The 19002-nt window shown below is 32.1% G+C and overlaps 1 long non-coding RNA gene and 1 other non-coding gene across 4 annotated transcripts in view; one reads left to right on the forward strand and one right to left on the reverse strand.

Moving 5' to 3' along the window:
- Window positions 1–19002, reverse strand: part of LOC142874822 (uncharacterized) — a 264628-nt gene that overhangs the window by 150098 nt on the left and 95528 nt on the right. The gene's annotated exons all lie outside the window — the stretch shown is intronic.
- On the forward strand, window positions 10353–10484 carry LOC142875332 (small nucleolar RNA SNORA51). Its single transcript, XR_012922721.1, has one exon. It is a non-coding gene; the product is annotated as a small nucleolar RNA SNORA51 (small nucleolar RNA).

A 19002-nucleotide genomic window follows, 5' to 3' on the forward strand; every position in this document is an offset into this window, starting at 1 on the left:
TCAAACTCAAATTTCTATTAAATATATTTTTATCAAATATTAGAGCACCTGTATGCACAATTAAAAATATGAAATAAATGTCTATGAAAACAATAATAAGGCTCAGTAGAGAAGCCTGTTTGTCTTTGTCAAGGCAAGTACAATACAAACATCAATGTCCATCCTTTGCTTTGTGAGAAAAAAACAGAAAATAATTGCACAACTCAACCTAAAGAACCAGTACATACATTTCTTAAATGCTTATGCTTGAGTCAATTCCAAAAGAAGTTAGATCTTTCTAAAAATGAAGATAACAAAAAATAAGACATTTTAACTGATCTGTATCTAAGTCTGATTATACTAGATTGTGTCTCTTGCGAATATTCTATTGTTAGAAGATTTCTTGTGTAATTATAAGATGAAAAACAGATTGCAGATATTACCCTCTGTGATGGGGCTCCTTGCTGTTGCAAATGGAAGATTTTTTTGAGTTAATTGAAAGCACAGCTTGATGTCCCATGCAGTTTAAATACAGAAATTCAAAGCATAGAAAAATAATAAATAAACTCTGCTAAAGTAATGTTTGAATTGAGAAAATTGGTAGAAAAAAGAGAATTCAGGATTATAGTTATTTTAAAGTTCTCAAACATCTCTAAACATACAATGTATATAACACATTACTGATAACATGAAAATGTATCCATAAATGTTCATTATCTTGAAGCAAACATGCAAATTAGCACTGGAATACAATGTCTAAAGTGATTGGGAATGAAAAGATTCTGCCAGAGTCTGTAAGTACATATTAAGAATTTGTATAAGTGCTTTTATACATTATGTCACTTTATGCAAATGAATTATTTTTCTATGAAGATATGTTTATTACTCCCATTTAGTGGGTGATAAAACTGAGTTTGTGAAATCATAAAGTATGCCAAAGAGCTTAATTACTAACTGGTGACAGAACCAGTAACTCCTTTTTATCCTTTCTTTTTAAGTTGACAGATAAAATTCTATGTATTTATTGTGTACATGTTATGAAGTATACGTACATTGTAGAATGACTAAATGCAGCTAACTGGCATATGCATTACCTCACATAGTTGTCATTTTTGTGGTGAGAGCACTTTAGATCCAGTCTCTTAGCATTTTTCCATAATACATCATCAACTATAGTCATTATATTCTTTTAAATTTATCTAAAAGATAATTTTTGAACCACATACCCTTCTAAATGCTAAGAATAGAGGTACACAATTTAGCCCTAAAACTCATATTTTATAAATACAGAAAATAAACAATGAAAGCAATAAATATGTAAGGTAATTTATTTTAATAAACTTATGCAGGTTAAAGGAAATTAGAATGGATGTAGTATTTCTTATGGAGTGGTCAAAAAGGGGCTCCACAAGGAAGGAACTCTAAGGTTTCCTCAAAGCCGAAAGATCACTTCAAGGAAGTCAAACTTGAATGAAATGTAGAAGAAAACCACAAAGATATCATTCCAGTGTTTGTATCCTATACATTTTCTTACATATATTTCACATTTCTCTCTCTATATATATATGTGTATATATATGTGTGTGTGTATATGTGTATATATATATATATATATATGAAAATGTATGTGTGTGTATAGTTGCCCCTTGGTATAAACAGGGTTATAGGACGCCCAGTGAACAACAAACACTGGATGCACAAGTCCCTTATATAAAATCCTTGAGTGCATTCAAAGAAAGGAAAGCACTCCCACATTGTTGGTGGGAATATAAATTAGTAGAGCCACCATATAACACACTGGAGAGGATTCACAGAAAAGGAAATGCACCTATGTTATTGGTAGGAATGCAAATTAGTAGAGCCACTATAGAAAACAATTATGAGGCTGGGCATGGTGGCTCACGCCTGTAATCCTAGCACTCTGGGAGGCCAAGGTGGGCGGATTGCTCGAGGTCAGGAGTTCAAAACCAGCCTGAGCAAGAGCGAGACCCCATCTCTACTAAAAATAGAAAGAAATTAATTGGCCAACTAAAAGCATATAGAAAAAATTAGCCGGGCATGGTGGTGCATGCCTGTAGTCCCAGCTACTTGGGAGGCTGAAGCAGGATTGCTTGAGCCCAAGAGTTTGAGGTTGCTGTGAGCTAGGGTGACGCCACGGCACTCACTCTAGCCTGGGCAACAAAGCGAGACTCTGTCTCAAAAAAAAAAAAAAAAAAAAGAAAGAAAACAGTTATGAAAGTTCCTCAAAAAGCTAAAAATAGAACAACCATGTGATACACCAATCCCATCACTGGGTATATATCCAAAAGGAAAAGAAATGAGTGTATTGAAGAGATATCTGTATTCCATGTTTATTGCAGCACCATTCACAATAGCTAAGATATAGAATCAACCTAAGTGTCCATCAGTGGATGTATGGATAAAGGAAATGTGTACATATACACAACGGAACATTATTCAGCCAAAAAATGAATAAAATCCTGTTATATGCAGTAACATGGATGAAACAGGAGGATATTATTTTAAGTAAAATAAGCCAGTCACAGAAAGACAAATATCATATGTTCTTACTCATATGTGGGAGCTAAAATAATTGATCTCATGGAGGTAGTAAATAGAATGGTAGTTACCAGAGACTGTGAAGGATAATGGGGAGAGGGAAAAGAAGGACTGGTTAATGGGAACAAAACATATAATTAGATAGAAGAAATAAATCCTAGTGTTTGATAGCACAATAGGGTGATTATAGTAAATAATAATGTATATTTCAACATAGCAAGAAGAGGAGATTTGAAATGTTTCCAACACAAAATGTTTGAGGTGATGAATATTCTAATTACCTACATTTGACAATTACACACTGTATATGTATATAAAAAATATCACATGTACCCCATAAATATGTACAGCTTTAGGTATCCATAAATTTTAAAAAATAAAATTAAATGATATAGTATTTGCATATAACTTAAACACATCTTTTTGTGTACTTTAAATCATATTTAGATTACTTCTAATACCTAATACAATGTGAATGCTATGTAAAGGTAGTTGTTAGACTCTATTGTTTTTATTTGTACTATTTTTATTGTTTTATTGTTTCAAATATTTTTAATCCACAGTTGTTTGTATACATACAGAATCCTTGAATATGAGGGACTTATATATACAGTGATGCACACACAACATACTATATATGTATGTGTATATATTACCAATATACTATATAGTACACTGTAAATTATATCATATATATGCAGTATGTTTTATACACAAAGCCTATGTATGTGTATAAACATATATGTACACACATAAATATATCTATTTATATTAATATATAATTTTTATAATTTTAAATGTATTCTTTCAACTAAATTTGACATTTCTTCAGGTAACAAATTTATAATTATTCCAACCACCGCTCTCTAACCCTTATTCTCTACATAACTAAGACAAGAGTAGATACAATGGAAATACTTTTTATTTATTGAATACTGTAATTTTAGACAAATAATTATAAAGTATGAATATACATTAGGATATACTGTATGATACAAAGTATTCCCATATATATTTAATATTTTCCCACATGCATATGGATGTATTATATACACATAGTATTAGCACATTTGCATTCAATTCCTGTTCCAAAATGTCAATCTAAAACTCCAGTCTTTCTTTTCATAGATATTGGTAACCTATAATCTCACAATTCCTGATTATCCATCCAAACCATTTTATCCTGATCATAGGTACCGTGTTTCCCTGAAAATAAGACAGGGTCTTATATTTATTTTTCCTCAAGAAGACACCCTAAGGCTTATTTTCAGGGGATGTGTTATTTTTTTATGTATGGTACAACAATCTACATTTATCAAATATAGCTGTCTTCTTCTGGAACATCATCCTAACTCTCCAAACCCCGAATTCCATCCTGAATTTCTGGTGACTCTATTTCCTTTAGAACCATTTGCCAGAACCTGACAAGGGAAGCCGACCTTGTTGGTGGGGCTGCACACACCTTTCCAGTCACCTCTGGGATAGTAGTTGTCATGATGGGGCAGATGAGAAGGGCTGCTGGTCTTCTTTACTGCTCTGCCATGAAATGTATGGGTTGTGCAGACAAGCTGTGTAGCCACGCCCATCACTAGGTCTTATTTTGGGGGTAGGGCTTCTATTGCATAAATGCTTAGAAATCCTGCTGGGGCTTATTTTATGGATAGGTCTTATTTTCAGGGAAACACGGTATAAAGGTAAACATTTTGCCAACTCCCTATCCAGACAATGAAGACAAGCAAATATATGGCTGCCTTTACTAGTGTCTTTTAGGGATGTTCCTGATGCTATCACAGCCCATTTAAGTTGGAATCAAATACTTTAAAGAAACCAGACTTTTAAAAAATGACAAATATTCAAAGAACTCCCTATGAGAATGTAGATATGGTTTGAGGGAGAAAAGCAGGCAGCAAGGAGTGGATAAAATGGGGTTACGTGTAAGAATCAAAATACACTTGAGACTGAAGAACTTCTCTTGCTTAGTCCTGAGAATTCATACAATTTGTAGTTAAAAGCTATATTGCTGTTACACCAAAGCCCATATTGTCATAGATCAGTTACAACTTATAATAGGTACCTTAGGTTATATGGCCGCCTTATGTCCAAAGAACAAGTATTAAGTTGTTTCTAAGGCCTAATAGAAAGGTATAAAGAATATCTCATACATTTGAAAAAGGAGCCCAAATCCATAGGGATTTCCTCTGTGAATTTTTTATTGAGGCTTTTCAGAAGTTTAATATGACATGCCTATTTGAAGGTATTAAATTGCATTTGGTTGTGCTGGGTTGTAAGACCAATCAAGAAGAAAAGCTTGCAGTCCACCCTGGAATTTTTGCAGAATTTTATCTTACTCAGGGTTCCACTCAAACTCTATAGCATCATGATTAACTTGAATGTACTATATGCTGCCTCTTTTATGTAAGATGATCAACCAAGATTTGTGTTATTATAGTGATAGGTTGTATAAGTAGCAGGAACTAGTGTCCTAATTTGGAAAGGATTTCACAACAACTTTCTAGACTATTAGATCCTGAGACATTTCATAGAAGTAGGACCCTAAATTGCTAACTTTTTGCTACTTCCTCCTCCTAAATTCTACTCATCTCAGTATGTGCTATTATCAATATAATAGATAAGCTGTGTTACATTTGTGTTATGGTGCGGAAATCAAGATTTTTGTACTATTCGCTGCAGGGAGAATGAGGGTTCATATTGACCGAGACAAGTCCATTGGAATGTATTCTTTTCCTTTCTAGGTAAGAGAAACTGCTTCTGGCAGTCCTTCTTAATTAGTATAGTGAGGAGCACAATTGCCAGGTCAGTAGTTTCATATTATGTTCTAGAGGCCTTGCACCAATAATGATATCATACCTAAAAATGCAGCTACAAATGAAATCAGGACTAAATAAAATTCTGCTACAATTCATAACCATTCCTTAAGCTCAATAAATTTCTGCACAGACTACATGTGTAACTTGAGAGTGCATATAAATCACCACCCTCCTTTTTTTGAAGAGTATCTGTGTATATTTTTTAATTGGATTAATTTATTGAATTCTCCCAGCTATGTGGTATTTTTAAAAGTCACTATCCTGGTAAAAAGAAGACTTTTATTACAGAAGTACTAAGTGGAAGCCTTATTATAGTCTATAATTTGGAGAGCCAATAAGGGAAATATTCTTATTGTCCGTAAGTTTATTCCAATTCTGGAACTAGAAATTTAATGCCAAGTTTCATGGACTCAATGACCTACCCATGTACCACATTTATGCCCCCAAGTTTATTACCCGATTTCTACAGAATTCCACTCTGATTAGTGGACCACAGTCACATAGTGGGTGTCCAGGGAAGTATCAGCTCAAAACTTGTGTCTATGTGAGCATGTTAGTGTTGATAAGTTAGTACCAATTTGATGGTGAGTACAAAATGTTTGTATCTCCTTAATATTCTGAAATAAGATAGGAAATATGAAAAAAAAAAACCTGTGTCTACCAAAACATGGAAAGTTCTCTTTTGCCTTAGTAAAGTTATCACAATAAGTAGCCATCTATCCCAAGTAATATGGTTTAGAGAATGATTTACAAGATATTTGTCATGAATTCTGAAAGATTCTTTTCCAAGGGAACCCTGACTTATCTTCAATCAAGAAGCTCCAGGTGGGTAAACTAGATATTTCCAGTTAATCAGAGGTTAAAATATTCTACTTTGTCAATTTGAGTTACATTTATCCTTCCGATCTAGAAATTATGTTTTTATTCACTTAATCAAATGACATTTTAATACATTTTCTAAATATTTCATTTCTTTGTAAACATGATTATTTTGTCACCACTAAAATCTCTGTGGTTTAAGTTATTGTGTTATGCTTTGGTTCCTCCTTCCAAATGTTATAAGGTTATCCCTTTTATTAGGAGGTTTAGGACAGCAACAAATCCTCTATTACTTTGAAATTACCATTGAAATTAGGGAGACCTTGCTAATAGCATTATCTCCTACCATTACCCCAATCTAAAGCATCTAACAGTCAAAGGACTCTAATGAAGCTGGTTCTCCTTTCCCCAATAAATGCACTTCTCAATTCCTTAGTAACGCAATTTTCTTCTGAGCCATATCTTAGTAGGTAGCAGATGTATATGTTCAGGCTTTTCATAAAGAAGGCACTTCAACTTTCCCATCACCATAAGAATTTGATTTTTTCCTTTATATTACATCAGAGAAGTTTTGAAAGTTAAGCTCATTGAATAAAAGCCAATACTGAGTTCGGATTTAAACCAATCCAAGAAACAAATTGTCTAAGCCACTCACAACTGTTTTAACTAATATATAACATCCCGAATCTCTCATAAGTTACCTAAAAAGAAAAATTACTTTTGATGTTATATTTTACCCTTTTTATTCTAACATATTTATACTTCAATTCTATACATTTTCTAATAAGTCTCCATAAAGACAATTTCACAAAAATGTTAAATGTTTCTTGTGGATAAATGATCTTTCTGTATCACATTTGATACATAAATCCCTGCAGCACACATATGATTCTAGTTAAATTTACACAAGAAATAATAAATAGAAATAGTGAATCTTCAGAAAAATAAACATTCTCTTGTGAAGAACTTCTAGTGATAGGGTATTACAATGTTTTTGAGTAAAGATTAAAAATGAGTTGTTTCTAATGACAACGAAGCCTCAGGATGTTTTTCAAAACCAAGAGTCTCAATTTTATTTGAATGTTTATTCAATTCAGGAATCCACATCTTCACCAAAGATGTTCTGGTTGCTATAATATAATAGATGCTTGACCATCCTTTGGATTACATTGTGATTCTGCAACATGCTTAAAAACACTTTGGGTATCATTTTCAGTCACATCTACTTTACAACTATAGGACATCTACAACAGCAGAACTCTGTTTCCAAGTACAAGAAAGCCGAAGGTTTTCAATCAGATTCAATCCAAATAATACTACACCATGACATATTATAATCAAACTGTCAAAGATCAAAGACAAAGAGAGGATTTGAAAGCAGCAAGAAAAAATAGGTAAATAACATATAATGGAGCTCTAATGCAACTAGCAGCTGAATTTTCAGTAAAAATCTTACAGCCCAGGAGAGAATATGATGATATATTCAAAGGACAGAAGGACAAGAAACTGCCAGCAAAGATACTGTACTTCGCAAAGTTGTCCTTCAGAAACAAAGGAGAGATAAAGAGTTTCCCAGCCAAACAAAACCTAGAGTTCATTATCACCAGACCTATCTTACAAGAAAAAATAAATGGAGTTCTTTAAGCTGAAATCAAAGGAGGTTAATGAGTAACATAAAAACACATGAAAGTATGAAACTCATGGATAATATTAAGTATATAGTCAAATTTTGAATACTATAATAACATATTACACATTGTTAAAATATGTGCAACATAAAAGATATAAATTCTAGCATGAAAAACTGAATTAGGAGGAGTAAATAAAACTGTAGAGTTTGTGTTTATGTATGTCTGTGTGCTAAAATTAAATTGTTAACAGCTTAAAATAACTTATTATAACTATAAGGTGTTTTAATAAGCCACATGGTAACCACAAAGCAAAAAACCTATAGTAGATGGGGGAAATAAGGAATAAAAATATACCACTAGAGAAAATCACTTAGGCATCAAAAAGACAGCAAGAAAGGAAGAAAGGATCTAAAAAACAATTAGAAAACAATCAACAAATGGTAGTAAGTTCTTACCTACCAAAAATTAGTTTGAATGTAAATGGATTAAATTCTCTATAGACAAAATGGTGTATTGATTAAAAAAAAAAAAGAGCTAAATATATGCTGCCTACAGGAGATTCACCTCAAATTTAAGGACACAGACTGAAAGTGAAGGAATGGAAAAGAAATCCCATATAAGTAAGAAACAGAAGAGATTAACAGCAGCCAAAATCAAAAGAAAGAAGCAGTAGCTATACTTGTATCAGATAAAATATATCAAATAAAATTCATGTCAAAAAGTGTAAAAAGAGGCCGGGCGCTGTGGCTCACGCCTGTAATCCTAGCTCTTGGGAGGCCGAGGCGGGCGATTGCTCAAGGTCAGGAGTTCAAAACCAGCCTGAGCAAGAGCGAGACCCCGTCTCTACTATAAATAGAAAGAAATTAATTGGCCAACTGATATATATATGTAAAAAATTAGCCGGGCATGGTGGCGCATGCCTGTAGTCCCAGCTACTCGGGAGGCTGAGGCAGAAGGATCACTCAAGCCCAGGAGTTTGAGGTTGCTGTGAGCTAGGCTGACGCCACGGCACTCACTCTAGCCTGGACAACAAAGTGAGACTCTGTCTCAAAAAAAAAAAAAGTGTAAAAAGAGATATACAATGACGGTATATAATGATAAAGAGATCAACTCAGCAAGAGGATATAACAGTTGTAAATATATATGTACCAAATACTGAAGCCCCTAGATATTAAAGCAAATATTAATAGATCTAAATAGATAGACTATAACACAGTAATAGTAAGGAACTTTAATACCCCACTTGCAGCAATGTTCAGACCATTCAGACAGAAAATCAATAAGAAAACATCAGTTTTATCTACACTGCAGATCAAATGGATGAACATAGAACATTCCACCAACAGCTGTAGAATATTCAATTTTCTCAGCTGCACATGGAACATTCTCCAGGATATATCATATGTTAGGCCACAAAATAAATATTAACAAATTTAAAATATTAAATTAAATCAAGTATCTCTTCCAACTTGATATAGAATTAGAAATCAATAAGAGAAACTTCAAAATATCACAAATACATGGGAATAAAACATGCTCCTGAATAATGCTAAAATAATGGATGTAAATTGTTCTCACTGAAAAAATAAGTGGATTAATGCATATGTTAATTAGCTGTACTTAGTTATTTCATGATGTAAATATATGGTTGATCCTTAAAAAATGTAAGTTTGAACTGCCTGGGTCCATATATGTGCAAATTTTCTTCTGTGTTATCCCTGAGACAGCATGACTAATCCTTCCTCTTCTTCTCAGCCTACTCAATGTGAAGATGATGAGGATGAAGACCTTTATGATGATACACCTGCACTTAATAGTAAATATATTTTCTCTTCCTTATTAACTTTTTTAGTAACATTTTCTTTACACTAGCTTATTTCATTGTAAGAATACAGTACATAACACATAATAGCACATAAAATATACATTAATCAATTATTTATTTTACCAATAAGGCTTCTGGCCAACAATAGGCTATTAGTAGTTAAGTTTCTGGGGAGTCAAAAGTTATACTCAAATTTTGACTGTATAGGGATTGGCACCCCAACCCCCAAATTGTTCAAGGGTTAATTGTACTTCAAAACATTGGGTTGTACATGATAAGTACCTATAAATTTATCTATCAATTTAAAAAATTGAAATTAAACATGTATTTAAAAATCACTTAACATCACCATATAGGATTATCAAAATAGGATAGAATTAATTGAAAAGGAAACATTTAAAAGAATGCTGCAATAATTTAGGTGAGAAATTTTGAAGACTATAGTTAAATGTCAGTGTGCTGGACAGATAGAGAAGCTTGAACAAATCCTCAGGACATCAGATTTCATTTGTCTTCATCCCATCTGGGTACCATACTGAAGAAATGCTAGTTTTTTAACTTTGAAACTGTTGTTTCTCTACTGCAAAAAAATTTTATATATGGTTAATAGTCAATAGCAAACTTTATATAGAGTAATTAAAAGTGTGCTTTAATTATTAGTTGGATTTGAAATAAAAAACCATAGCATTATGTGTTAGAAATGCCACTATTGGCCTCCCAGTGCTTACCACAGGCTGTGTTCTTACGCTGCCTGTATAGAAAGAGGAGGCAGAGTAAAGCTACCCCATGTACACCCCAGCCCAGGCCCTGTGCCTGGTCTGTATTGTGAATGGGGGAACATGGAGTTGAGAAAAAAAAAAAAAAAAAAAAAAAGAAATGCCACTATTTCATTTCTATATAGTTAAGTCAAATATGAAATTGTGAAGACAATTATACATTAAAAATAAACATTTAGGTTTAACTATCTTCATAGATTTGTAATTTATGATCTAATAGATATATTCAGATCCAAGGCAAATTTTCTTCATGTATTTTCCACTTTAAGAACAAACATAACAGACCAGAATGAGCAAGAGTGAGACTTTGTCTCAACTAAAAACAGAAAAATTATCTGGATGCCATGGTGCTGGTCTGTGGTACTAGCTACTTGGGATGCTGAGGCAGGAGGATTGCTTGAGCCCAGGAGTTTGAGGTTGCAGTGAGCTATGATGACACCACTGAGGTTTAGTGCAAGCAACAGAGTGAGACTCCGTTTCTAAATAAACGAGCAAACAAACAAATGTAACAGCCTGCAGTGCTAAAAATTAATTAAAACCTGGTTACTCAGAGATCAATATTCCAGAGTTTCCATATATTTTAATCATCAGCAAATATAGCATTAAGGTTGTTAATACAATCTCAGAGGATAAATGTTTACTGATAAGTTTACATACAAGGCACTCTTGAGCCTATGCACCACTAGAGTTTCAGAAATCTAAGGTTAGCAGCAATAGAACAGAGATATGGGAATTACCCCAGCTGCAAATATTGGTCCCAATATACGTAGCCAAATATGGTCAAATGAATATGGTCTCAAAATTAGTAGTTTGAATACTATTCAGGTAATTATTGTCCTCCAGAGTTCCAAACTAATAAGCAGAAGATAAAATCAAGTCATCCTAGGCAGCAGTTCAATTTTGAAAATTAGAAGAACATGCCAAGGCAGAAATCCAAAGCTATAAATGGATTCAGCATTGGGAGGGGCAGACTATGGAGTGCTACAACTGGGCATGACATGAGTTTTTGTTCATCCATCTGATTAATCAAATCATGGTTCTCATTAAGAGCAAAGGATATGCCAAGGACTGGCTTCTGGTTTCCTGATGTATTATGAGTCACCTCATCCTTCTGTACTTCTGGATGTAAGTCTGAAGGAATCTGTTGACATATGCAATCTGGTAGGATTGCCTTAAAAAACAGGGACAGAATTGGACCAACATATGGTAATTTGCAGAAGATACTGCTGCAGGGATACAGAAAAGGCAAAGATAGGTGAAACAAGTTAGAGTTGCCTAACTATGATGAAAAAAATTTTTAAAAAAACATACTTAAGACCTAATAATTACAAAAGTAGATTTAACCAGTCATCAGACATTTAGTTATTCAGAGAAAAAGAACGCTTAACTTATTATACATGTATACATGGATAAAGTAGTGAATAAATAGTAAGTTGCAGAAATTCTGAAAATACAAAATGCTAAGAAGTGTTAAGATACAAAAATGGAAAGCAAATTAGTTACATGGCAAATAATTATCATGTCTCTATCATGGAGTACAAGTAATGTTAAAAACAAAAGAGGAAGAAATGATAGATATACACTTTTTAATAGATACTTTAATTTTGAAAACAATAATTGGTATACATGCTTTAAGAAACATACTCTCTAAATTTATTGATCAAACTCAATAAAACTGAATCACTTTATGATTGTTTCAGCATGTTGAATTCATATAAACATCCAAAAGCAAGGACAAAGCAATTTAATTGTTTAAAAGTCTTTTAAAAAGTGTCAAAGGTGCTGCAATCCATAGCACCCAGGGAAAAATTCTTAAAGTACATGTCAACTAACTATCTCTCCAAAGACTCAAGCATGGATACTGCAATACATCCCCAAATCTCCCTTGCTCAAATTTTCCCCTGACTCTTCCCCAAATTCAGCCCAACTCTGTGATTTTTGATGGGCACTTCTATTCTGTGTGTAGTCTTTCCTTCTACCAGATACAATACCCTAAATTTTCCAATGTAAATAGACAAATAAGTTTGATTTCCATTCAATTATTCTTCTCAATCCTTATTCTGATATGAACAAAAAGGCCTAGCCTAGGAACCACACATATTCATCTATCTTATTGATGTGTTTACAAGTAGATGTGTCTTTGAAAATAAATTTCTCAATTTATTTCCCATTAAACATTTTATGGACATAATCACACTGACAACCACACCACCTCCCTGTAAACATATCTAAATGTGAAGTAAAAACTTTTTCAATAGAATATGTCTGCATTTAATGGCTTTGCTATCCACAACCCACTCCAACATATCTCATTTTACATATGTAAAATGTGCTATCTTTGAAAGAAATTAGTTTATTTGATCTTCATAGCTCCTCTTCATTTGTGCCAATATTCCAGCCAATATCTCCAACTCTATTTCTTAAAGCATCTGAGCTTGTATTTGTGTGTTCATGCAGTCATACATAGTGATTTTCAAATAAGTATTTAAAAATCAAACAAATGAAAGTTATAATAAAAGCTCAATAGATATCAATTTCTTACAGTTTTAAAGAGAATTTGCTACAGAATTTTCAGGAGTTCCAGGAGATAGTGTCATGACACTTGCCAGCTGTGAGGATTGTATTTCAGATAAACAACATTGGTCCCATTTTACTCAATGATCATGTTATAGCTGCTAAGGAAAGAGTGTTAGATTTAGTTTTTTAAAGAGAGAAGGTCAAAAACAGCAAATGAATTAGTAATGAAGATATTTGCATTTCATTTTTATTTCAATATTGAAACAAATTAAATTTCAAATCTTACTTTCTGTATACTCAATGGTCATATTGAGTCTTACTGTAAAAATAATTATGAAAAATACATTCTGAATTTTAAGGCCTTTTGTTTTCTTTTTAACCAGCAAGCGGTGATCTTAAGGTGATGATATCAATACAAAGATTTTTAACTATTTAATAAAAAATAGAATAGACAGTTAAAGACAAAACATAAATTATCAGAGTGTATCCCAAGTCTTAAACATAAATACGGTTCCTGATATTTTGCTTTGAATATGTAAACACATATTCATAAACAATGCCTTTCATTTTAATTGAGATTATTTTTTCTAACTAACGTACAGTCACATACAGAAAATACACAGCTCTCACTGGGCATAGTGGCATGCACCTGTAATCCCAGATACTAGGGAGGCTGAGGCAGGAGGATCAATTGAGCTCAGGAGTTCAAGACCAGCCTGGGCAATATACCAAGACCTGTCTCAAAAAAAAAAAAAAAAAAAGACAGAAAAAAGAAATATACAGATCTTAATACCTTGACAGTGAAATGGGAAGTTCATTGAGTTTTAACCAATCTATTCACTCATATAATCAACACCACAATCAAGATATACAGCTTTGTCACTACTCTAGAATCCTCTCTAATGCTCCAAGTATATCTAGCTTCCCCTACCACAGAGGCAATCATATTCTGATTTCCATACCATGTTTCCCCGAAAATAAGATCTACCCATAAAATAAGCCCTAGCAGGATTTCTAAGCATTTGCGCAATATAAACCCTACCCCAAAAATAAGACCTAGTGATGGGTGTGGCTATGCAGCGTCTCTGCACAACCCATGCATTTCATCACAGAGCAGTGAAGACGAGGAGCAGCCCTTCTCATCTGCCCCATGAGAGCTCTATTGCTTGACATAAGAGATTGGGGCCAATGGTTCTAAAGGAAAGAGAGTCCCAAGAAATTCAGGATGGAATTCAGGGTTTGGAGAGTTATGATGTTCCAGGAGAAGACGTCTTAATTATATTTGAATAAATGTAGATTGTTGTACCATACTTAAAAAAAAATAACACATCCCCTGAAAATAAGCCCTAGGATGCCTTCTTGAGGAAAAATAAATATAAAACCCTGTCTTATTTTCGGGGAAACACGGTAGCTTAGTTTTACAAGTTCTAGAACTTTATATAAATTCAATGATACAGGATATTATTTTTTCCATTTGTTTATTTATGTTGGTTTACTCTTCTTTCTTTGGACTCTAAAGGTATCTTAAAACATTAATATTTAGATATTACATGTTTCTAATATATTTATAATTTTTGCATAGCACTGTTTTAGCTATATCACATTAAGTTTGACATACTGTGTTTTCATACTTACTCAGTTCAAAATCTTATCTGATTTCCATTGTGAATTCTTCATTGACCAATGGGTTATTTAGAAATATTAATGTTGATTAATTTCCAATTAATTTGGGTTATCTAGTTTTTATTAATATTTAATTATATTGTCATCAGACGGCATATTTAGTAATGTTTCAACTTTTGAAATTTATTGAAACTTGTGTTGTGGGCCAGGATGTAGTCTATATTGAAAAAGGTAGATTGACTAAGATAATGAGTATATTCTATCTTTTGGCTGCAGTGTTCTACATATTTCTATTAGTTCAACATGGTTGATGGTATTGCTCAAGTAGTATATAACTATTTTTATTTTCTTTTGTCTATTTCTTCTTGCAATTATTATGAGAGTTGTTTTTGGCTGCAGTGTTCTACATATTTCTATTAGTTCAACATGGTTGATGGTATTGCTCAAGTAGTATATAACTATTTTTATTTTGTCTATTTCTTCTTGCAATTATTATGAGAGTTGTAGTAAATTTCAAGTTAAAATCGGGAATTGTCCATTTTTTAAAAATCTGTCAGTGATGTTTTCACTTTTAAGTATATGTACTTTTAGAATTATGTTGTAAAATGTATGGGAAGCTATATTATTATATGAATGCACGTGTCATAATATTTAAGTATCTCTTTATCTCTGTTTATGCTGTTTTTAAACCCTAGTCTGTCTCTCATAGTAATATGCCATGCCAGGATTCTTAAAAGTTTGCATGGTATATTTATTTCTAAATTTTGATTATAACCTATTTGTCTTTTTATATTTAGAGTTTATCTCTCACAAACAGCATATAGTTGGGTCTTTATTTATTGGTTCTGATAATCTATACCTTTTAATTGCAATTAGAAGCCTCTCTACACTTAATGTGGTAAGGTCATTGACATGAAGTTAAGTCTACCAACTTAGTTGTGTTTTGTTTCCTTTCTTCACTATAACTTTGGTAGTCTTTCTGGACATATTTTGGACAAATTAAGTACTTATTCTATTCACATCTCAACTTTAATATATAATTACATCATGCTTTAGAGGTTACTTTTGGTTGCACTGTTCACTTTCTTCATTTTAAAATTATTACAGTTTATCCTACATTCATACAAAGCCATTTTGAACATAAGAATCTTACAATAAGTGTACTTTCACTTATTCCATTCTGCTTTTCATGCCATTGTCATATTTTACTGAAATATATATGATCCATGTTAAAATGTTCTTATTAGATAGACAAAATTCTTTCAAATAAATTGGAAAAAAACAAATTTCCAAGTTGCTAGCATGTGGAATGTTTGTGACTTTCAGGCATACACCAGTTTTTAAAGGAAATGCTAACATATCAATGAAAATGCATCTCTTGGCACGCCCTGTGTTCATAAGCAAGCTTATATTCCATGGTGTGTTTAAAATTGCTTTATATATCATGAATTATCAGATATTCTAGAATATATATACAAGTTAACAACCAATCCCTAAATGTCAATATTACTGAACCAAATATCAACTGGAAACTGATTCCACATATCTTAATAAACGATTCAAATTACTGCAGCATACACAAATATATACATGTATGTACACACATACTATTTATTAACCTTTTTGATTTGCTTTTCAAAAAAAACTATCATAGAAGTCTTAAAAATTAAATACGTTTTATTTATACTACCAGATTTTTCAGCAAAATTAAAGATTCATGATTGAAATATAATTATAGGCAGTCCTTAGTTTGCATGGTTCCAATATGCATGAATGTCAACACCAGAGTTTAGTTAAATAGAATTTATTGCTCAATATTATGATTTAAATGTTAATCACCACATTAGCTGTACATATTAATAGTTACATAAAATACAAACTTTACTCATAGCCCTTCAATCCATTAGTCACTTCATACATAATAGATGCACATCATGATCAGTTACTAATCATGTTACTTTTTTGAAAGTCTGTCAGTAATTGGTCATAGCACATGTGTTATTGAATTCACACACAGACAGGTATTTATAATACCTGCCTCCAAATAACACACCTACTTCACATTTCAAAAAAGGATAATCAAAATAGGGATTGGCCAACAAAACTTAAAGTGCAACATGGAATTGAAAAGTGATATTCCTAGAAGTAAAATTTAAATCAAGCAAACATAAATAGAGTTATAAATGTAATAACTGACCATGGGAATGTTGACAATATTGCCGTTTAGAGATTCTAGGTATACAAACAGTAAAAGTGAACTTATGAACACAATAAATATGGGAATGGCTGAGATGAAAAAGATGACAATGCCCCAGACTAAGTGACATTACAACAAACTTTAGATTAAAGGAATTCTCTTTATATATAAAGAATATGAAATTCTTTATATTTCAAAATACAGCAAGCACAAAGGAAAAAATGTTAGCTTATTGAAACTTATAAAGAAAAATGAAAATTCACATAGAAAAGATGCTCCCTTAGTAACACAAGCACTGTTTATACTAGATTTGAAGGAGCTCTGTTCAAACTACATTTGATACTTCTTTATTAATAAAAAAATTCACTTTTCTAATATTTTAATTTACAATATATTAAATATTAGTTTTATTATTTTGTTATAATTTCCAACAGAGATAAATATTTTAATGTTGTGACAAAAGTTTTTAAAGGTCTTGAAGTAATTTTACTTGTTCTCATTAAGATTGGTTTGTATGGTTTCAAAGTGCACAGTCAATTTTACTGTGAAGAATAATTGTAGCTTACAAAATTTTTCATTTTTTTATGACCAAATTTGGTTTTAAATTCCACATGGCCAATAAATTTATCCTCTTATTACAAAGCCACAAAATATACCATGACTTCCCCTTTTTAGATGTGCACTCTGATTCACAAAGCATATCAGGTAGTATAGAAGATGTCTCATAAATGATTTTCAACCCTAATAAAGAAATCATACTCTAAATGACTGCTCATTGATGTACAGTTTTACATATAAGTGTGACATGATATCCTTAAAATATTTAACATTAATTACAGTCATTTTATTAAGATTAATAAATTGGGGTAGTAATATACGTAAAAAAAATACAGAATTTGCATATTGTAACAATTTTGAACCTATAAGAATATACACTGTTTAATAGAGTGCTAATTGTTTCAAAATGTATAATGTTTACAGAAAAGTATTTTTATTTGTTTTTAAATAATGCTAAATAGACATACTAGTACGTACTAATAGACATAATAAATGAATAGACATAATAAACTGATAATCTTAGCCCATTTAGATACAGAAATAAAACTAATGAATAGTCTAGCTTTGGGATTAAGTGCATATAAATCTGAGGTTATGAAATCTGAGAAGTAAACTAATATTTAAACTCTTTCCATTACCCTTTACCTATCAAAATTTAGGCAAATGAATATATAATTTGTCATAATAAAATATGCTTATAATCAGTGCATTTCATATCATACAACTTGATAAATAACAAAAATCCTAAATATAAGTTGTGCATAGTAAAGCAAAACAATGAATATTACATGCAGCTGGTCTTTACAGTTTGATTTTTTTCTCTTTTCAAAATCATTTCAGTAGACAAACCTATCTGCTCAGAAGGATGTGTTAGAAAGCATGAATATTTACTCTTCACTTTCTGTGATACAAAGTCTGTATACATCACACTGTGAAGGAGTTAATTTAGCATACACATATAAGAATATCTCAGATTTTATAACAGAGAATTATGACTTTTGATCTGCCACTAAATTTACTTAAAGTAGTTATTAAATTTCCATAGGAGATGTGTTAGGAACAACAAAGCAGTTGAAATTTGCAGAATTCTCAATATAATTAGACTTAAATATAAATTGTGAATTCATGCTTATTCAAAGGACAGCGTGAAAGAAAATGCAAATAATGACTGGAAGATCCATATAGTAACTCTCCTTCTTTAGAGTAAATATTGTGTCTAGGTAGAGTGCTTTCAGGAAGTGCTGAGTGATCCTGTAGCTTCAGATTTGAATCACCAGTCTCCATTACTGATTGGAAGGAGAGAATCTGTTTACCAAAAAAAATCAGACAAAACACCCTAAATGGCCCTTACTGGTATGGACTGTTTGATGGCCTTATCCACATGAACAATGGAATAGAATGCTCTATCTGGTCAGTTTAGAACATATGGTCTATGGAATCTGAAATATATGGTTGATTGTGAGGTAAGTGCAGGGTGAAAAACCATGTCCAGTTTCCCAGGACAATTGTAATGTACACTTGAAGTCCCAGTCTAAGCACAATAACACTTTCAGTCTCAAAAGTAATTCAATTTAAAAAATAAATTGTGTGGCCATCCTAGTAAAGGATGATTTTACAAAACCAAAATGACGACACTATGCTGCAAAAATTTAAATTTTGGGCTTCAAAACAATCAGTAGCCATTACACCA

This window comes from Microcebus murinus, chromosome 13, assembly GCF_040939455.1.
Source record: "Microcebus murinus isolate Inina chromosome 13, M.murinus_Inina_mat1.0, whole genome shotgun sequence".
In the NCBI taxonomy this organism is placed as follows: Eukaryota; Metazoa; Chordata; class Mammalia; order Primates; family Cheirogaleidae; genus Microcebus; species Microcebus murinus.